Genomic DNA, 14729 nt, shown 5'->3' with positions numbered 1-14729 from the left:
ATATACTACATACAGATTGAACAATCAAGTCGACCTTATTCATCCGTAATTGATATTTCAAGAAATTCTCTCTTCTAGTCAACAGAACGATTCAACATGTATCATTCCAAATTCACTCATCATACTAATCGAATACCTTAACAAATGCATTAACATAAGTAATACTGATACCTCAACTGAATACATTAACTCTGATTAACTTTCTTGAGAAAGGAAATCCACCATACACAATTTCTCATCAATTCTCAATAGGCAGAATATAACAAAATACTAGAGAAAAACAGAACCATGCAGATCATAACCCAATCAGACTGACAATATATTCGTCTAACGTTCAGATCAAGGAATATTTTCATAATATAAGAATTCATCAGGGATTAGATAGCCCTAATAATATTTCCAGTATCAAGTAATCTCATACAATACCTCAATAGAGACAGTCACAAACTGCGCACTATAATTACCATGCTTTTCATATTTCGAACGTTATTCCTTTAACTATTTATGTCGTCACAAATTCCATAATATTCCCTTTACTAAGAAAACCAATTCATGAGGGAATTTCAATCAATAAATTTCTCGACATCATACCAGGATAGATCGTTTTACCAAAATTAACCTTTTTCGCTAACTGCGATGTTGCGAAAATTAAACAATCTTTCGGTCAATCCGATATCTTTCTAGCTCATGTCTGTACTTATCAACCCATTCTTAATCTCTAATCATGCTTATAACCATTCCATCATTGAACTCTTTGGTTTCTCACTTGGAAACTCATTCAACATAAATCTCAGGAATTTCCCTTATAAAACACCACTTTGGTAAGGGGGAGGGGGTCGTAAGGCCTCTGACTCAACTCTCATATACATGTAACATAGTTTTCATCATAGCAATCATATTTCAATCGTGTCATTCATTTCGAGTAACTAACATTCATATTGATTTTACACTCACTTTCTAGTTATCTCATTTAAACAAGTGTACTTATACATGTATTTCAATGTTTCCTAGATAATATTACTTATCCATTAATTAAATCAGAAACTCAAGCACATAATATCATATAAGGGCCAAACAAACATGGATAAGTATATCACAGTCTAAACTTTCATCTTACACATCATCATATACATATCATTACAATCATATATATCAGTCCAAGCAATTTAATACATTTACTCAAGTTATACAAGCTTACCGATCATAATCATCCCAACCAATATACATGAATATTCATCTTATCAATATTTTTGATAAGTTACTCAAACACATGCATTTGTTCAAATAAATCGATCATATACAACATGGAATTATCTATTAATCATAGATAAGCTCATTTCGCCATGTACACATTTCATGAATCCTCATTCGTGCCTTTGTCTAAACAAAGTGGCTCTCATATGCGTCGGGAGACATCACACAATCACGGATCAGTGACATGTATAGTTGGACTTTTACATATGCTAGGTTAGTCTGAGAACTGACTAAACCATAGTTCTAATACCATTAAATGTAACACCCCTCACCCTATCCAATGTCGAGATAGGGTTCGAGGCGTTAACAGACTTAAACATTCACTACAACACATAACATATTACCAACCATGCATGGCAAACAAGCATATGCACATCACCAATATCAAACATAACATAAATAGCTAGATTTATAAGCCAGAATCATTAGCTCACTAAATACAAATATATTTGGCCAAGTTATAATAACACATGTTATAAAACTAGGTCCCTATACATGCCACTCACTTGATAATTCTAGCATATGTGTTTATACTGTCAAGGTATTGGCTTGATAGTGTGATGCTGCCTCCGACGATCTCCAACCCTGAGCTAACCTAAAAATACTAAAAGAAATGGAAAGGAGGGGGTAAGCTTTACGTTTAGTAAGCTCGCATGAAATAATAATAAGAAATTTACTAACATGCTTTCCATAGTAAAACTAACCCAATTGTACATTTACACATGTTCTGGTTAAGTTGCTTTCTTGAGTCACAGTCACTAAATCATTTATATCTGGAGTTACAAAACTCCAAATTAAGATTTGTAAATTTTCCCAGAAACTAGACTCAAGTATCTTTCCAGTATAAAATTTCAGAATTTTTAGTCCTGCCAATAAGTATAGTTTATTATTCAAAGTCTCCCCTGTTTTGCTATTTGACAGCTTCGATCTTTCTTCACTAAAATTTATTTATCTCATAGTACGAGACTCGGATAATGTTCCTATTTGTTTCTATTAAAATTAGACTCATCAAAGATTCTAAGATTATAAATTATAACCTATAATTATTTTTCTACAATTTTAAACAATTTTTCCAAGTCAGAATAGGGGATTTCAAATTCATTCTGATACTGTCCCACAAAAATTAGAATATCACATAATATACAACTCTTTTGCTCCCCCTATTTCCTTTATATGGAAATAGACTCATTAATTTTTAATTATATAATTTATTTGAAATTTAATTCAACTTACACAATTTTTGGTGAATTTTCAAATTCACACAACTGCTGCTGTCCAACAATGTTTTACTACTAAAATTCACTCTTACATAATTTCACTTAATCCATTTTGTCTTATTGAAGTTCACTCAAATATCGAGCATATTGCTCAAAATTTTCTTAAACATATACCTACTCTTATTATCATATAATCATGTTCACATGTATTTTTACTTAATCGATTTTCCTGTTGAACTCTTCGGAATAATAACTGATACTCAGTTGCTTGCACATATTTTCACACTTGTAGCCAAAGCTATCTGGTACGCATAGTAGCCTGCACTTAGTACTACACATGCGACTAATTATCTGGTACACGTAGTACCCTGCACTTAGTACTACACACGTGACCTAACCATCTGATACACGTAGTAGCCTGCACTTAGTACTACACACGTGATCGAAGTTATCGGGTACGCATAGTAGCCTGCACTTAGTACTACACATGCGACTAATTATCCGATACACGTAGTAGCCTGAACTTAGTACTACACACGTGACCTCACAATAGAGCATTCTTATCATTTCTATTTCGAAGGCTTAACCGGGAAATTCCTCACTTTCCAACATGTTACAATTTATTCATGTCCTATTTTCAATTTGCAATTTACAACAAATAATCATTCTATAGGCAGCCACATTTCATATGATAACAAAATATAATAAAATAAAATAATCGATAAACTATTTACGTGCAAACTTACCTCGGATTCAGAGATGGCAATTTACCATTCTAGTCTATAACCTTATATTTTCCTGATTTAAGCCTAAAACTCGATTTCCTTGATCTATAATATCACATTTAGACTACTAATTAGTCACACTATTCATATGGATCTAAAAATCATATTTTTACAAATTTTCATTTTGACCCCTAAACTTTTACATATTTGCACTTTTGCCCCAAGGTTTGGAAATTAAACTTCTTCATATTTTCTTATGTTTTATGACATGCTGATCATTTTTCCCTTCTATGGCAACATCAAATTCGCGCTCTAACATGTACTTATGAACATTAGGTATTTTTACCGATTATACCGTTTTACTCGTTTTCACATAAAATCGCTTAGCAAAAGTTGTTTAACACAATTTCAAGCTTCATATTCTACCATTAAACATCAAAATACATGCATATCATTCATGGGTAAATTTTTAAACATAAATCCTAGCTCAGAATAATGGTAGAAATGAGTAGATCATGTTATCGAGATTTCAAAAAAACATAGAACATTAAAAACGGAGCTCGGAATCACTTACTATTAAGCTTGGAAGCTTGGCCAATCCCTGACCATGGCTGCTCTTGGTACATTCTGCTGTAGCAAGAAGAAAGGGACACATTTGGAGTTTAAAATTTGTCTTTTAATTCATTTTACCCCTAAATGACCAAAATGCCCTTTTTACTATTCTTTCAAATTTTACCCAATCAAGGTCATTTTTGTCCAAAAAGTTATAAAATGGTTTAATTATCATTTAAGGACCTCCCATTTAAAATTTCATAACAATTTGATACCTTTAACATGTAGAACTCAACTTTTGCACTTTTTACAATTTAGTACTTTTTTCTAAATGAAGTGCCCAAACGTCGAAATTTTAGAACTAAATTTTCACGAAATCATTTCTTGAAATCGTATACTATAAAAATATAATAAAAATGAAATTTTTCTCATCGGATTTGTGGTCCCGAAACCACTGTTCTGACTGAGCCTAAAATCAGGATGTTACAGACCTTCCCATGAAAAATTGGGATGGTTCCTCCAACCTGCATTATAAGTGTTATTATATAGGTTATTTTGGGATCTAGAGTTATTGTTACCCATATATTGGACATGTTCCTCCTCAATGCTAGGGTTGAAGGCTTGATATTCTGTGCATGCTCTTCCTCCATTCGAATCATTCCTCATCACTAGATGTACCTGAGTAGAACCATACAAACCGTCAATCTTTTTATTTAAGAGTTCTAATTGGTTAGATAGCATAGTAACCGCGTCGAGGTTGAAAACACCGGCTGCTTTCGTCGGCTTTGATCTAAAAAATTTCCACTAATAGATATTTAGTGACATCTCCTCAATAAATTCGTAAGCCACCTCAGGTGTCTTATTATTGATAGTTCCTTTAGTGGCTGCATCAATCATCTACCGAGTCGAAGGATTCAGGCCATTATGGAACATTTGAACCTGAAGCCAAAACAGTAACCCGTGGTGAGGGCACCTTCTCAAAAGGTCCTTGTATCTCTCCCATGCATCGTAGAGTGTTTCTAAATCCATCTGCACAAAAGAAGAGATATCATTACATAATTTGGCTGTTTTAGCCGGTGGAAAATATTTTAATAAAAATTTTTCGGTCATTTGTTCCCAAGTAGTGATTGACCCTTGTGGTAATGAGTTCAACCATTATTTAGCCTTATTCCTTAACGAAAAGGGAAACAACCAAAGGCGAATGGCGTCATCAGAAATGCCATTAATTTTAAAGGTATCGCAAAATTATAGGAAATTTGTCAAGTGAGCGTTGGGATCCTCGACCTACAAACCATCAAACTGAACAAACTGTTGTATCATTTGAATTGTGTTAGGTTTCAGTTCAAAATTATTTGCAGCAATAGCAGCTCTAACTATACTTGACTCAGTTTGTAACGCCCTCACGCCCGAGACCGTCGCCAGAGTCGAGCTTGAGGTGTTACTAAACTTAATTTATCACTTAAAGAATTTTAAATCATTTATTCCAACTTTCGCAATAAACTGTCAATCTGCAACAAAATAGCTTAAAAAATTCATATCTCAAGTTTCGAAACTCAAAATTAAGATTTGTAAATTTTCCTTGAAACTAGACTCATATATCTAACTACTAATTTTTTTCTAGAATTTTTGGTTGGGCCAATTAGTACAGTTTATTAGTTAAAATTTACCCTGTTTCAGCATTTGACTGCTTTGACCCCTGTTCACTACAAACCACTTTTCTCTTTGTATAGAACTCAAAAGACTATGGTGTTTATTTCTCTTAAAACTAGACTCAATAATGAATCTGTAAATATAAAGCATGACTTCTAATTATTTTTGTACAATTTTTGGTGAATTTCCAAAGTCAGAATAGGGGATTTAGAAATTGCTCTGGCCTTATTTCACAAAAGTTAAATATCTTATAAAATATAACTCATTTACCTATTTCGTTTCATCCATATGAAAATAGACTCATCACGCTTGGATTCCATAACTTATTCATCATTTCCGTTTCTACTATTTTTAGTGATTTTTCAAATTCACGTCATTGCTGCAGTAATATTCTGTTTTATAGCAAATTTTACTTTACTATAGATTTTCATAGACTAAATAGCATTTTAATATACATGACATCAAATATGATTTAGATTGGCCATTCCAATGGCTAATCATTTACAAACCCTTTTCTTACCAAACCATAACCATATCATAAGATCATTTACACAAAGTGAGTATAGTGCTATACATGCCACACTCAAAATATACAAGCCATTTTACCAATTTAGGTCATCGGATAGTGTGAACGAGCCTTCGACCTATCCCGATTCTCAAGCCAGCTTGTCAAAACTACAATGAATGAAAAGGAGGAAGTAAGCATTAATGCTTAGTAAGTTCAAATGCAAATAACAAGAAACATGATCATGCAATCCAACATAAACATCATTAAGACACCCATGTCATAAGAAAATTTACTATCTTACCACAATTTTGTCTTACCAAATTCTCAACCAAGGATTAAACTCATACCTGTTCATTTTCACTTCTTCAACACGTTCATCATTGAATCACTTCCATTTTAAGTACTCTCCCTATTCTCTTATAATTCTCCCGTTGAACACATCGGAATATAATTTCGGATACACGAATAGTGTGCACGTAAGTGCTATACTCATAGCTAAACAAGCTCAATAGCTTTTGAAATCTATGTAGTCAAGCTATCATGTAACTCGCACATAAACGAACTCGGACTCAACTCAACAAGCTCGGGCGTTCGCATCCATAATGAACTCGGACTCAACTCAACGAGCTCGGATGCCTAGTTACATCTCACGAACTCGGACTCAACTCAACGAGCTCGGAACTCAACCATCCTAGTGACATGTCACTTGTACCTTAATCTATTCCCAAGGTTCAAACGGGATTCTTCTCAATTACACATTTTGATCGCCTTCTTTCAAATATAGAAACTGATATTTGCTAACATCTCATACTTATCAAGTTGTTCACATAATTTGCATATTACCAAACAATAATTCACAAAGCATAATATTTCATGATAATAAGTATCATATCATATAAATAACATTAAATCACTTAAAATAAAAATTATGTTACTTTATTTACACATGAACTTACCTCGATACAAAATTTTAGCAATCGAGCCTATTCCTCGTAAACTTCGTTTTTCCCTCGATCACGACTTGAATCTTATTTCTCTTGATCTATAATACCAAATTAATTTATTTAATACATACATTCATCAAAACAGCCCCTAATACGAACTTTGGCAAAATTACCATTTTGCCCCTAAAGTTTCACATATTTACACTTTTTCCCCAAGGCTCGTAAATTAATCCTCATCCTATTTTCTTATTTTTTATGACATGCTGATCATTTTTCCATTCTATAGCAACATCAAATTCACACTCTAACATGTACTTATGAATATTAGGTATTTTTACCGATTAAGCCCTTTTACTCGTTTTCACTTAAAACCGAGTAGCACAAGTTGTCTAGCATAATTTAAAACCTCATATTCTATCATAAAACACCAAAATACACAAAATTCACCTATGGGTATTTTTCCAAATATGAACCCTAGGTTGAATTATTGCTAGCATAAGCTAAATCGAGCTGCCGGGATTCCAAAAACATAAAAATCATTAAAAACGGGGCTTGATATCACTTACTATGAAGCTTGGAAGTTGAAGAAACCCTAGCTATGGAGAGAGGTAAGGTTCGGCCAAGGTAAGAAGAAGAATAACACATTTTTGCCTTAATTTCCCTTTTAATTAATTTTAATTACAAAATGACCAAAATACCCTTAATACCTTTCTTTGAAAATTTTCATGTGCAAGCCCATTTTTGTCCAAAATTTTAGAAATTGGTCAAATTTCTATTTAAGACCTCCTCATTAATATTCCAAAGCAATTTCATACAAAAAACTTCTAGAATACAAGTTTTGCAAATTATTCGATTTAGTCCCTAATTTCAACTTAAGCACTTTATGCATAGAATTTCGTCACAAAATTTTCACACAATCATGCAATCATATCATAAACCTCAAAATAATTATAAAATAATTATTTCTATCTCAAATTTTTGGTCACGAAACCACTATCCTGATTAGGCCCTAATTCGAGATATTACACAGTTCCTGCTAAATTAGGTTTAGCATAATCATACATAGTGCGCGGAGCAGGATTTTGATTAACAGCAATTGCAGGAAGTAGCGGATTTTCTTACTCTTCTGTGTAATGTAAACTTCGCCTTATTTCTCTTTGGTTTCTGCGAACTGTGTGATCGATCTCACTATCAAAAAGTAATGGTCCTGACGGGTTTCTTCTAGTCATAAACTATAAAGAATCTGCCAGAAAAAGGGAAAAAGAAGAATTAGTAATAAAAATTAGAATAAAATTTCAATTGCAGTAAAAGTAAATGGCTAAAGTAATAAAAATCGAGTGTTCCTAATATCTTAGCTCCCCAACAACGGCGCCAAAAACTTGATACGTGATATTCGTGACAGGTTTTAAATATTCATAATGAATCATTCTTGAAACTAACTATTATCACGATGAAGGTAAGTGTACCTATCGAACAGTAGTATAGCTTTAGCAAGACCGGATTGTCGAACCCAAAGGAACTAAAAGTAGTAGTAGTGACTGTCTTTTTATTATCTAGCCTAAGAATAATGGGGTTTGTTTTAACTAACTAATTAACTAAACTAAGAATTCACAGAAAATAGAATTGGGGAATTACTTTTGGAAAAATGATTGAATTAAGACAATACCTAAGGAAAAATCCACCTAGACTTCACTTGTTATTTGACTCTGAATTGGACGATTCATTCATTTGACTTGATCCGTAGAAATCCCTAAGTTATATTATTATCCCTCTCGAGACTAACAACGTCGAACCCTAGGTTGAATAAATTAAATCTCTTTCTAATTAACTCCCTAGGGTTGCATTAAATCGATCTATGGATCCCCTTATTAGGTTTCACCCTAATCCGACAAAATCTTGTCACCCTACCTCTAGGCGCACAATCAACTTCGCTTAATTATGACAAATGTACTCTTAGACAGGGTCTATTCCTCCTCTGAATAAGAGCTTAGCTTGAATCAATATCCTGGAATATCAAAACAAGAATTAAGAACACATAATTAAGAACAAGTCAAATATTTATCAATCAATTCAGATAATAATAACAAGATCTGTCTTAGGTTTCATTCCCCTTAGATATTTAGGGGTTTTAGTTCATAACTAAAAAGGTAAACATCTCAGAAGAATAATGAATACAAAACATAAAGAAAAACCTAAAACTCCTGAAGGGAAATTGAGGGGAGATCTTTAATCTTAATGATGAATCCGACTTCTGAGATGGATCAATCAGCTTTCCTTGAGCAGTTCCCTGCTTCCTCCTCTATGCCTCCTCTCTTTCTCCTCCTCTAGGGTGTATTTATAGGCTTTGGAATGCCTAAGAACCCTCAAAATTGGCCTTTTCCGAATTGGACTAAACTTGGGCTCGGTAGGGACACACCCGTGTGTGATTACTTCAGGTCATGGTCAAGCCTGTTAAATAGGCACGGGTATGTGGTCCACTCGTGTGATTCATGCTTCGATTCTGCCAAATTGACATGGCCGTGTGGCCTGCCTGTGTGAGAAGGTCCAGGCTGTGTTGATTTTGTACGTTGGCCCATTTTCTCTGTTTTTGGCCCGTTTCTCATTCCTTTCACTCTCCTATGCTCATCGAAGTATAAAATATGAAATTAAGGCATTAGGAGCATCGAATTCACCAATTTTAAGGAAAAATCATCCATAAAATGTGCTAAGCATGGGATAGAAATATGTATAAATTACGTTTTATCAACAAGTCCCATATTATGAATGAGCAATAAGACTTTAAATCGGCTTTTCAATCGATACAAAGGGGCTAGTCAAAGAAGGGGTTTTTAAATAACGAGTCTTAGATTTTGAAAAAACACTTCAATGTGACATCTCCAGATCTGATCATGACGTCTGGGTCGGGTTTGGGGTGTTACATTGGATGTGGTTTGATTGAATTGGCCTTGGTATATACATGAGTATGAATTATGTTTGTCATGTTACTTTTGGTTAAAATGATTCGGTTATGTTTTATGTTTGATAATAATGAATATATATTTGGTTGATGATTCGGTACTTGCATATATATATATATATATATATATATATATATATTTATGCACATGATCTGTTGGTATGATATATATATTTATGCCCATGATGTGTTGGTGTGATATATATATGTATATTATCTCAAGGTATATATATATATGTGTGGTGGCGTTTGGTCATGTGTTTGGTTATGGAGTAAATGATGGATGCTTATTGAGTTATAATATGTAATACATTAATTATTAAAATGCTTGTCATATATATATGTGGTGTATTTGGTATATGCTTATGGTTTAAAATTATGATATGTATGACATATGATTATTCATTATGGTAAGCTTGTCATATTGATATGTTTTACATTAGTCGAATTTTATAATTTAGATTAAATGAGGCAAACATGGTTGATAGATAGGTATATATATATGTAATTTGGTTATGGCTTAATATTAGTTTATTTGGAATGCATGATTTATGATATGAATTAGTTCAAGTTAGTAAGCTTAATATAAACTACATATGTTTGCTATGTTTGTTATATAATTTGGTAAAGGGATAATAATAAGTATAATGTATATTCGACATATTATTAAATTATTAAATAAGTGTATATATCCATGGTATAATCATGTATGCGTGGTTATGTAAGTTCTATTTATGTATGATTTTAGTATGCGAATGGGGTGTAATATAATTTGTATGTTTTGCTCATTTAATGGTTCATAATGATATGCTATAACGTGCATTATATATATGTTGCATTAAAGTTATGCTTGGTTATATGGTAATGATATTAAAGTTGCATATGTGTTTGGACAATAGTTAATGTAATAGTTTGTTAGATTTTTAACATGCACAAATGTAGAATTAAGAAAATGATATGTTTGATATTTGCCAAGTTGAATAGATATTTTGGCATGTGTTCGATATATGTGTTTGAATGTCTTAATGTTTGTACCTAGAATTTGTCATGTTACATGGTTCATTTATCATAATTCACATAACCATTTTAACTTCCATAATGACTTAGTTACAATCATGCCAAAACAAACCAAAATAAGCCATCACTCATGGCTATATTAAGGCAAACCAAAACAAATACATTTACAAGCCATTTCTAATAGCCAAACACACATCAATATTAACATCATTTACAAGCCAAATCTCATGGCTATAATCACAACCAAAATACCACATCTAGCCTATACATGCCATATACCAAAAAAAATGTGTAATTCAAAAGTACCAACTTAGATGTTTGATAGTGCAATGATGTTCCCGACAACTCCCAGATTTGAGCTAGCCTTGATATCACTAGAAAACATGAGAAAAATACACAAAGTAAGCTAATAAGCTTAGTAAGCTCGTATAATATAAACTTAACTAATCACAAATACAACATTCATCAATCTAAACATATTATCATGTACTTTATGATTACTAACAAACCTTTCACCTGCTTATTCATAAGCTTATATACAAACTTTGTATCTTTTTAGATTTTAAGCTCATAATATACATGTACATACTTGTACCAATCCATAAAGAGTTCATAGATTTTAAGCTCATAATATACATGTACATACTTGTACCAATTCATAAAGAGTTCATACATACACGAAATGCAGTTGAATACTCAATATCTCGCACACTAAATGTCATACTCGATATCTCGTACACGAAGTTTCATACTCGATAACTCCCACACTAAGTGCCATACTCGATATCTCATACACTAAGTGCCATACATAGCTGAAGTTATCTCAAATCGCACACTAAGTTCCACATATAGCCGAAGCAATGTCAATTCGCACACTATGTGTCACCAATAGCCGATTTGTCATCGAACATAACTGTTGTCCCTTATATACAATTTATACAATATTAAAGCACTAAAAGCATAATTATTATAGTGCTTAATAAATACTAAATTACCTCATATTCAAAATTGATGGATCGGGTCGACTACTCGATAACCTTGCTTTTCCCCCGATCTAAATATAAATTCTTTCTTTCTTGATCTATATGAATTCAAAATTAACTTATTTAATCAACCATTCATTCAATTTTGTCCAAAACATACATTTAGGCCTATTTCCACTTAGCCCCTAAACTTTTACACTTTTAACAATTTAGTCCTTATTTCACTAAACACAAAATTCACATAATTTCAATAAACCCAAGCTTGGCTGAATTTTTTATAGGTCCCTAGAAATCCAAAACTTTCATTTATTTCACATTTCAACCACAAAATTTTTACATTTCACAATTTAATCCCTATTATGCATTTTCATCAAAAATCATTTTAGAAAACATGAAAATCTATCATCAAGCTTTCATATTTCAACCTCAAAATCTTTAACAGTTTCGAAATTAAAGGTATGGGCTAGCTAGATTGAGTTGCAACGATCTCAAAAACATAGAAATCACTAAAAATGGGACAAAAATCATACTAATATGAGCAATGGAAGCTTGGTCAAATATCAAGTATAAAAATGGATTCTCTCCTTATGAAAATCGGTGGAAGATGATAGTTGAAGATGATGATATATTTGTTTTATTTATTTTTTTATCATTAATAACCTAATTACTTAATTAACCTTCAAAACATTTAAAAATTACCAAATTGCCAAGCCAACATATCCCACTAACTCATTAGTGGACTATTAACCACTTAAGGACCTCCATTTTAGGGTTCTATAGCTATTAGACACCTTTAGCTAATAGAACACAAGTTTTACACTTTACGCGATTTAGTCCTTTTTATCAAATTGAGCACTCAAACTATAAAATTTCTTTACGAAACTTTCCCACAATAATTCTATCATGCTGTAAGCTTTAATAAAATAATAAAATAATAAAATAATATTTTAACTTCAAATTTGTGGTCCTAAAACCACTCTTTCGATTTGACTCGAAAACGGGCTATTAGAGCATATATGAAGCTACCATTTAGTTGAATTGTAAATGTGAAATTGGTATGTTTTGAATTGGCTAAACATAATCTTATGAGCATTATAGTTGTTGTTATTGGTATAGCATGATTTAGGCTTGGTTGAAATTGGTTTAAATGCCTCTTGATGCTATGTTATGTGCCATTTGACATATTTGGTGGATGCAAATTTGGGAGAGAAAGATGGCTTGGTAAATATCCTATTTTTGTCCACATGGGCAAAGACACTGCCACCCTGTGTCTCAGCCGTGTGTGACACACAGTTAGGTGACATGGCCATGTGTCCCCTGGTACTTATTTAGAAATCAAGTCAGTATCCTCCACATGGCCCAACACACGGGCGTTTGACTTGGCCATGTGGCATAAGTCAGTATACCCTGCAATTTTGGCACGGCCTAGCAACATGGTATGGCACACGGGCATGTGAGGCCATTTTGAAAGGTACACGTGCTAGTCATATGGGCATGTGGTTGGCTGTGTGACCCAAGTCAGAGAGTTACACGGGTTAGGACAGGGGCTAGGACACAGCCATGTGATCCCATTCTGAATGTCCATATGGCCTATGACGCGGACGTGTCTTTGGTGGCTCAGCCGTGTGTTTCCTGTATTGTGAAAAATTTTATAAGTTTTCCAAAAGTTCCTTAAATTATTGGTTTAGTCCCGAACCACTTCTAATGCATGTTTTAGGCCTCGAAGGCTCGTAATAGGGATATATGATTGATTGTGAATGACTTTTTTTTGGAAATGAAACATGTATGTGAAATGTATGTTTGTTTATGAGATTAGTCCAGTAATGCTTCGTAACCTATTTCAGTGATGAATACAGGTTAAGGGTGTTACATTTATTGGTATCAGAGTTACGGTTTAGTCTGTAACACCCCTTGCCCGTATTCGATGCTAGAACAGGGTACAAGGCATTACCGAACTTAAACACAAGTAAACATACAAATCCGAGCCATTAATTTTCGTCCAAATTAAAACCATTCACATTCAATTACAATGCCCCTACTATGAGCCTACGAGGCCCAAAACAGGCTTTGGAGGTGGTTCGGGACTAAATCGAGAACTTTAGAAAAATTTTACTAAACAGGGGTCACACGCCCGTATGGATATGGACACGCCTGTGTGGGCAGACTGTGTGGTCACACATGCTCGTGTCCCAACCCCGTGTAACTCTTTGTTTGTCACCCAAGAACAAATTGAAGACACACAGCTAAGTCACACACCCTTGTGCTAGGCCATGTGGTCGAATTAAAATTTATCATTTTTCATAAAGTATGTGCAGACTTCACATGCCTGTGTCTAAGGCCGTATCATCCACACGACTGAGACACACGCCCGTGTCTCTGCCCATGTGCTCAATTCTAAGCATTCTATTTCTCAAAATTAAGGTGCAGACACATGGCCTAAACACATGCCCATTGGAAAAATCGTTTGTCACACACGCCCGTATGCCTACCTGTGTGGACAAAAATAAGGCTATTTACCAAGCTATTTTTCCACCTTTTGGTGCACACACCTACACAACACAACATAGCACCAATTCAAGCATTTACATACAACCAAATCAGCCACAATCAAGACAACAACACATCATTCACATTCTACCATCTATCATTCACAAACATGACATACTCATCAACTCAATTCATGTAAATTCCCACATCCATGAAAGACATCATTATATGAATTACTTATACCGATAGTAGCCAATTTCAAATGGCCTTATACAAAATAAACTTTCAACCAATATAAGCCAACACAATTGGCCAAATCAATTATGGCACATAACAAAATGACCAAGTCCCTATACTTACCACAACTCAAAAAGTTAAAATCATTGATACCAAAATAATTGTTGATAGTGTGAGTGGATCTTCAACGGTCTCTGAA

General features: G+C 33.5%; 1 non-coding gene across 1 annotated transcript; it reads left to right on the top strand.

The window, feature by feature from the left end:
* The first annotated feature begins 4703 nt into the window (after positions 1 to 4703).
* LOC128289888 (small nucleolar RNA R71) lies at positions 4704 to 4810 on the top strand. Its single transcript, XR_008279530.1, has one exon. It is a non-coding gene; the product is annotated as a small nucleolar RNA R71 (small nucleolar RNA).
* The last annotated feature ends 9919 nt before the right edge of the window (positions 4811 to 14729 follow it).

This window comes from Gossypium arboreum, chromosome 2 (genome assembly GCF_025698485.1).
Source record: "Gossypium arboreum isolate Shixiya-1 chromosome 2, ASM2569848v2, whole genome shotgun sequence".
Taxonomy (NCBI): Eukaryota; Viridiplantae; Streptophyta; class Magnoliopsida; order Malvales; family Malvaceae; genus Gossypium; species Gossypium arboreum.
Note: the sequence above shows the minus strand (reverse complement) of the source record. Positions and strands in the feature narration are given on the sequence as shown.